We start from the raw sequence: 9030 nt of genomic DNA on the forward strand, positions 1-9030 counted from the left end.
CCAGACGGATGGAAAAATCCTCTTTGTCTTCCTTGCTCTAGTGCTGACTCTGGGGAGACAATCAAACAGATTAATCCTCATACCATATTAGCCATTCTCAAAAACATGTACTCCACACATTTCCCTTGTACATGATGCAAATTAGGCACAGTCTCATGACGTATGTAGCGTAAGTAGCAACTCAACTTGACCCCTCTGGCATATCCTTCACTTCTGTGAATGAAAAGAGTTGCATTCGCTATGCTGTATTAATAGTCACTATACTGTATCAACTAAATATTGTAAGGATGTCTTTAGTTGACTGGCGTACCTCGCGTAATTTTCTTAATTCGGTTTGCCACAAACAGGAACTTCTATGTATATCTACTTACAAAAATTACAGACTGCCTGTATATTCCCAATTACAGTCTTCCAGCCGCTTACTTGTGTGCCACTCCGTAAAAAACACAAAAAATGACTCCCTCTGACACACAAGTTAACACATCTTTCATTACTTTGCAACCTATGTCAAAGCTCCTCTTCAAGGAACACACAAGAACAGCGCCACCGTAAGAGGTAGTTTACTTCTCACGATCCTCTATCATCTCCAGTGCTCTCTAAGCAATACATTCCCCCCCCCCCCCCTTCTATTCCCATTACCAATACTCTCTTAATTTATCCCTACTAAACTGAGCGCACCCTTTACAAACTAGCTAACGTCCTTGTCATCACACGAGTATATTAAACTTCGGTGCGTTTTACTGTCTATCCCTTCGGCACTACATTAAAGTAATTCTATAACCCCTAACTATCGTTTTTACATTCCCCCTTTCGGCCCTTCAAGAACTCCTTTATATGTCCATCCATACCTCGGGATTCACTCGTAACACACTAAAATACATTCTCATCCACTTCTTACGTTTCATCTCATGTTTATACATCCATCCAAACCAGCACTTTTTACGCCATTCATTCAAACTCCGCGTGCAGCCCGAAGTGGGCCAGAACCGCCTCGATTCGCAGCGGTCCTCTTCGCTGAGGTTTTAACGGCTCCATAACACATGCGCGACCTCACCAATTCAACCGCCGCCTGTATCCATACAGTGAAGCGTTTATGCCAACAAAAACATCCGGGGTTGTGTCTAGCCTGCTTCTCCGGGTATACTGGCCCGCTCCGTTGACCCGGAAATAGAACAGCACGACGCGATCCTGACGTGATCAAGCCCGCCCGGCACTCGCGTTGTCTATTATTTTAATTTATCATCCGGAATATCGCGTGCCTACCACCCAATACTTATATCTTACTTGTATTTGTTATACAGATAATGGGTACCCTTTAGAGCGCTATATAGCTGTTTACATAGATATTAATATCATTATATTTATTATAGTTCTCGGGTTTTCTTCATATTGTGTACACAATTAATAAGTCGTATCACACACACTTAGTCCACGGGTCTTTTTCCAGATTGACAATGAGTCTCTTTCGTTCCCAAATAGAGCTCACCTCGTCTGTTACTTAATTTGCTCACACTCGATGACGCCCGGCCTCAGATTAGCATCACAAATCCGACCAGGAGTTGAACCTTCGAATTTCATTACACAGGCTTCACCCCACCTCGGCCCCGCCTTATATGGATGTGATCCCTCATCTTCCCACCGAGAGCGTCGTGTGATAACTTACCCCAATAGCCGCGTCTGCTAGCTTTGGCGGCCTCACATGGACCGTCACTTCTCTCAGACTACGCTTGCACACTCATTCTGCTAAATAGTAACCTGGCCAGGTTGTGTTCAATCGGTAACTAAAGACTATGGGCTGTGGTACTCATCTGGTGACGTGCCTTGCTAATATACGGCCTGACTGACATCACGCCAGCATGCGAGCTCAGACATCCGCGTGAACGCATCCGTTCTGAAGCTAAGCGCACGTCCCAAATCGAGCATTCTACTGTTAACACTTTAAAACTTCTTTTGACATCACTGCGTGTCTCAAGCATTCATCCTAGAAGGGCCTTCCCCTTCGCGGGTCCAGCATCAAAATAACTAAAACAAAACAAAAACCAGCTGTTTCATCCATACTCCGCGGGTTCAAATACCAGTAAAACTCCGCGGGTTCAAATACCAGTAAAAACAACAACAAAAAAACAGCTGTCTCATGCATCCTAGAAGAGCCTTCCCCCTCGCAGGTTCTAATACTAGGAAAAACAACACAAAATTTAGACGAAGCCTTCAAACACCCCCGCTGACACAGATGCACAGGCTCAACCCCACCCGCTGTTTCAATACAGCACATAAGCCACTCGCGTAAGCGGCGCGCGGCCGCCAGATTCAAACAGTGAGAAAACGCTCACCTTCTAGCCGGCATGAAATCTGAAGCAGCCCCGTGTCACCTCCACCCGGCTATGCAGCAAAGAATCCTGTTTGTGACGCCACTTTGTGGTGGATTTTTTTCGCCTGTGGTTCTGAGTCGGAGGTCACCCGGGAGAACTCCGACGTCCGTCGGGCATGGGATGAATGAAGACTTCGAGACACTTGCCGTTTGGGCTAATTCGATTTATTGAACAAGCCTTAGTGTCATAACAGCTGCTTACATTGCCAGAACAACGAAAAAGCCCCCAAAAACCCCTGGCTCTAAGTTTATCAAGGTTTCTCTCCCTGGGCGTGGCATTAGCGCCTCCCTGGGTGCACCCGGAAGGATGGTGCTCCTCATGACCGTATTTGACAAATATATCTCTATTTGTCTCGATCACTATTCAGGACTTGTTGTGGTTCAATGTTTGGAGCTGTTTGTGTTGTACTTTTCTATTATAAGTGCACGCGTCAGTGCATTTGAACGCATCGGCAACGCAGGCCAGCGAGTTTGCTCGTCCTGTTAACAGACAGCACGAGAGCAACAGTTGGGACATCGTGGGGATGTTCGACTTTCGGATAGGATCCAGAGACCCCGAACAGGAGAAGCGGTATGCACAAACGTTATCATGTTTAATATTCAATGTTAGAACAATTTAGGAACCTAGAAGTACGTAGTTTATTTCACCTTCAGTCGGTAATCGAACCCACTTCTCCCGCGCAGGATTCCTCTCGCGAGATACTCGTTTGGTTTTCATTGTGATAATGTCGCATCGCGAAGTTTGTCCAAGTCGACTTGCCGTACAACGGACGGGCCGCTGCACCTCTACCTTTTTTCGGGGACCGCACGCGCTTCCACGTGCTGCCCAACATTTTCCTAAATTTGCATCAAACGTGTAGTAAAGAAAGGCAAAAATGGGTACAAGGGTGCTGATGCCATTGTTTCCTCATTCTTTTCTTGTTCACATTTTTTCTCAACCATCTTTTTCTCGCTTACTCTTACCACTGGTCCTGTCTCGTCATCTTCCTGTCTTTGAAACAAAATTTCTTTGTCCCTACCTGTCTGCTTTTTCTGTTCACTTTCTAAGTCCTTCTTTTTCTTACTTACTTTTTCTCTTTTAGACGCCATGTTTAGCCAGAAGAATAAGTCGTCATATCCCTCTTTTTCTATTTTTGATGTATTATTTTTGTGTCGACATTTTATTTCGTCTCAAAGTTGAACCAATTTTTGCGAATTTAGCTGGCCAGCGAAACCGTATTTGGTTATCCACGTGTTTAAATGTTTTATTTTGGAAGCGTTTTGGAGTTGAACATAATCCAGTCTTTACACGTTAAGCGTTCTTTTGGATCCGTTTTACTGTTATTTTTTCCCATTTTGTGAATTTGGAAGTCAGTTTATTTGCACCGAGAGTGACCTAAATACTGACTTTATTAAAAATGACAGGGTGACAATGAACGTCTGGGTTTTGGTAATCCTCAAACTTCTACCCAACACGGGGCGGAGGATTCTTGCATCTGCTTCAAAACCCAGTTGTCACTTACAATCCTGTCTTATACATTCATACCTTTACACATTCACACGATACTAGTAACGTTTTTACAAACACAGATTTTAAGAACGTACAGGACTCCGCCGTCCTCGCGGAATTTCTCGGACTCCGCCGTCCCTCTTTTACTTGCCAGTGACTAGTATTACACAAGGTTTATTCTGCCGCAGGGTTAACAACGTCCGCCACCGGCACCGTCAACCTGCAGGGCGCCGTTGGAAATTCAGCTACTGTGGGTCGAAGTCAAAGAAGAAGAAGAGGTGGAAAGCGGGTTCTTCGGCAGAAAGAGAAGAGGAAAGCACAGAGCCTAGAACTGATTGTGGGGACTTTGAATGTTGGGACTATGACAGGAAAAGCTCGGGAGTTGGTTGAAATGATGATTAGGAGAAAGGTTAATATATTGTGTGTCCAGGAGACCAGGTGGAAAGGCAGTAAGGCTAGAAGTTTAGGGGCAGGGTTTAAATTATTCTATGGTGTAGATGGGAAGAGAAATGGAGTTGGGGTTATTTTAAAAGAAGAGTTGGCTAAGAATGTCTTGGAGATGAAAAGAGTATCAGATCGAGTGATGAGGCTGAAACTTGAAATTGAGGGTGTGATGTGTAATGTGATCAGTGGCTATGCCCCACAGGTAGGATGTGGCCTAGAGGTCAAAGAGAACTTCTGGAAGGAGCTAGACGAAGTAGTTCTGAGCATCCCAGACAGAGAGAGAGTCGTAATTGGTGCAGATTGTAATGGACATGTTGGTGAAGGTAATAGGGGTGATGAAGAAGTGATGGGTAAGTACGGCATCCAGGAAAGGAACTTGGAGGGACAGATGGTGGTAGACTTTGCAACAAGGATGCAAATGGCTGTAGTGAACCCTTTTTTCCAGAAGAGGCACGAACATAGGGTGACCTACAAGAGCGGAGGTAGAAGCACGCAGGTTGATTACATCTTGTGCAGACGATGTAATCTGAAGTAGGTTACCAACTGTAAGGTAGTGGTTGGGGAGAGTGTGGCTAGACAGAATAGGATGGTGGTGTGTAAAATGACTCTGGTGGTGGGGAGGAAGATTAGGAAGACAAAGGCAGAGAAGAGAACCATGTGGTGGAAGCTGAGACAGGGCTAGTGTTGTGCAGCTTTTCGGGAAGAGGTGAGACAGGCCCTCGGTGGACGGGAGGAACTTCCAGAAGACTGGACCACTGCAGCCAAGGTGATCAGAGAGGCAGGCAGGAGAGTACTGGGTGTATCTTCTGGCAGGAAAGGAGAGAAGGAGACTTGGTGGTGGAACCTCACAGTACAGGAGATCATACAAGGAAAAAGGTTAGCTAAGAAGAAGTGGGACACTGAGAGGACCGAGGAGAGGCGAAAGGAATACATTGAGATGCGACACAGGGCAAAGGCCAAACAAAAGGCATTTGATGACATGTAATCCAGGTTGGACACGAAAGAAGGAGAAAATGATCTATGCAGGCTGGCCAGACAGAGGGATAGAAATGGGAAGGATGTGCAGCAGGTTAGGGTGATTAAGGATAGAAATGGAAATATGTTGACTGGTGCCAGCAGTGCGCTAGCTAGATGGAAAGAATACTTCGAGGAGTTGATGAATGAGGAAAATGAGAGAGAAGGGAGAGTAGAAGAGGCAAGTGTGGTGGACCAGGAAGTGGCAATGATTAGTAAGGGGGAAGTTAGAAAGACATTAAAGAGGATGAAAAATGTAAAGGCAGTTGGCCCTGATGACATTCCTGTGGAGGTATGGAAGCATCTCGGAGAGGTGGCTGTGAAGTTTTTGACCAGCTTGTTCAAGAGAATTCTAGCGCGTGAGAAGATGCCTGAGGAATGGAGGAAAAGTGTACTGGTGCCCATTTTTAAGAACAAAGGTGATGTGCAGAGCTGTGGGAACTATAGAGGAATAAAGTTGATGAGCCACACAATGAAATTTTGGGAAAGAGTAGTGGAGGCTAGACTCAGGACAGAAGTGAGTATTTGCGAGCAATAGTATGGTTTCATGCCTAGAAAGAGTACCACAGATGCATTATTTAACTTGAGGATGTTGTTGGAAAAGTACAGAAAAGGTCAGAAGGAGCTACATTGTGTCTTTGTAGATATAGAGAAAGCCTATGACATAGTACCCAGAGAGGAACTGTGGTAATGCATGCGGAAGTCTGGCGTGGTAGAGAAGTATGTTAGAATAATACAGGACATATACGAGGGCAGCAGAACAGCGGTGAGGTGTGCTGTAGGTGTGACAGAAGAATTTAAGGTGGAGGTGGGACTGCATCAGGGATCGGCCCTGAGCCCCTTCCTTTTTGCAGTGGTGATGGATAGGCTGACAGATGAGGTTAGACTGGAATCCCTGTGGACCATGATGTTTGCAGATGACATTGTGATCTGCAGTGAAAGCAGGGAGCAGGTGGAGGAACAGTTGGAAAGATGGAGGCATGCACTGGAAAGAAGAGGAATGAAGATTAGCCGAAGTAAGACAGAATATATCTGCATGAATGAGATGGGTGGTGGGGGAAGAGTGAGGCTACAGGGAGAAGCGATAGCAAGGGTGGAGGACTTTAAATACTTGGGGTCAACCGTCCAGAGCAATGGGGAGTGTGGTCAGGAAGTGAAGAAACGGGTCCAAGCAGGTTGGAACGGGTGGAGGAAGGTGTCAGGTGTGTTATGTGACAGAAGAGTCTCTGCTAGGATGAAGGGCAAAGTTTATAAAACCGTGGTGAGGCCGGCCATGATGTACGGATTAGAGACAGTGGCACTAAAGAGACAACAGGAAGCAGAGTTGGAGGTGGCAGAAATGAAGATGTTGAGGTTCACTCTCGGAGTGACCATGTTGGATAAAATTAGAAATGAGCTCACCAGAGGGACAGCCGAGGTTCGATGTTTTGGAGACAAAGTTAGAGAGAGCAGACTTAAATGGTTTGGGCACGTCCAGAGGAGAAATAGTGAGAAATATCACCTTTAACTAGTCCCTTTTAAGTATTTTGGCAACAGTGTTCATTCTCAACACTCACAGGGCTTTTAGAAACTATATGTACAAGAAGAAGATACATACAATAAAAGCTGGTACACAGAATACAAGCATGTAGATTTCTGTCAGTAACATAGTCATTACTTTTATATTAAACATTTACATTTGCATTAAAAGCTTCTTCATCACTGCTTGTCTCACCAGGACACTTGTGTGTCTTAACCAGAGCCTTACAAGAGAATCTTTGACCACAAACTGAGCATGCAAAATGTTTCTCACCAGTGTGGGTTCTTGTGTGTATTTTTAAGTATCTTTTCACAGAGAACCTTTGACCACAAACTGAGCATGCAAAAGTCTTCTCACCAGTGTGTGTTCTTGTGTGACTTGTCAAATGTCCTCTTTGAGAGAACCTTTGACCGCAAACTGAGCATGCAAAAGGCTTCTCACCAGAGTGGGTTCTTTTGTGTATTTTTAACTAACTCTTCACAGAGAACCTTTGACCACAAACTGAGCAGGCAAAATGTTTCTCTCCAGTGTGTATTTTCATGTGTTGTTTGAAATTCCTCTTAGAAGCAAAGGTTTTCCTACATTTAGAACATTTCCAGCATTTACTGGAAGTGTGACATGTCATATCACCTTCCAACTGTTCATCAACATCATCATCATCACTGTCTGTTTGTGATCCTACACAGTGGTCTCCATCACTTGAGCTGTTGCTGTTTGGTGGCTCCGCCCCTCGTCTCTCCTCACTTCGATCTTCATCTTCACTCTTCAAAGGGACACCAGTCGATGGAACCTTGATGATTTCCTCCGGCTCTTCCTCTTTCATGTGAAGGAACTCTTCCTCCTCCTCTTTGATGTGTTGAACCTCTTCATCCTCCTCTTCCTCTTTGATGTGAGGGGACACTGACTGCTGCCGCTCAGGATGAAGATTTTCACTGACGTCTGCAAGACAAAAGAAGACAAACACAAATGGGTCAAATCTTATTTGTTTACAATACAATATTGACAACAACCTTGGTCCTCGATCCTGTTTACACGTTAGCGCCTTCAACCAAAGAGCCTAATGGGACTAATGGGGTGACGCAAAATAGTAGAACAGCGGAACGCAGCAAAGTTGGGCGATCCTTCAATGTGGATGCACCGTTTTTTGTTTTTTTACACGTCATCATCCATAGAAGTTGAAAAAAGTAATGCTATCTGTGACAAAGTAAGGAAGAGAAATCACAGGTTTCAAATTTAAAGAGTGAAAGTAAATTGTTGACAGTTAAAAAAAAAAAAAGTATAGACACCTAAAAATGTACTTAGGTACAGTAAAGAATAATGTTTACAGTAATAAAACTGCGATAGATGAACCGCGATATAGCGGAGGGTTTACTTCCCACCATGGAAGACTGAATTGACTTGACATGAACAAATGTTTACTCAACTTGTCTACAAGACACAAAAACGGCAAAAATCTTGCTCGCAATTTTCCAAACAAGTCGTGTAGGTTGTGTAACACTGTTACACTTTGATCACGCAACAATGGCCACAAGCCTTTCAGATCTTCTGAAATTTGGCCGACAACCCTCAATCCACATCATCATGAGGGGATGCCATCAGACTACACCTTATTGGATATTATTAAAAAAATGATACGTAACCTCAGACAGTGCTCATCAGAAAAACCCGAGGCCAAATGGGTTCAACGTGCACGAGACGACTCCAACCGGACACGAAGATTGCACGAATGATGTTTTAGCCCTGTGATGTAGTGATGGGCTTACCGTGACGAGGATTCAGCACGTTCGGTGCAAATTCAGGAAAATGTTGTGCAGCACGTGAAATCGCGTGCGGTACCGAAAAAAGACTGCGGTCCAGCCAGCTTCCACTCGTAAAGTAGCAGTCAAGCCAGCCGCCCCGAATTTTGTTCATACTTGGCAAAAGGTCGCCAACTTGCGGCGAAGCCACCTTCAAAATAAAAGCTTACCAATAATGCGGACGTCAGTAGTCTTCGGTTAAGGAATGCAACCAGCAAAGTTAATTTGAATTTTAGTTAATTTGAATCTTGAAATAGATTACATACATACAAAAAAAATTTACATTATTTGATATCTTGGGAAAAATAAATGTCTTGCCCAAGGACACTTCGACATGCGGACAGTCGTAGCAGGGATTCGAATCTGTTCTACCGACTGAGTCAAAGCCACCCCAACATAA

The sequence above is a fragment of the Phycodurus eques genome, unplaced genomic scaffold (genome assembly GCF_024500275.1).
Source record: "Phycodurus eques isolate BA_2022a unplaced genomic scaffold, UOR_Pequ_1.1 contig_54, whole genome shotgun sequence".
In the NCBI taxonomy this organism is placed as follows: domain Eukaryota; kingdom Metazoa; phylum Chordata; class Actinopteri; order Syngnathiformes; family Syngnathidae; genus Phycodurus; species Phycodurus eques.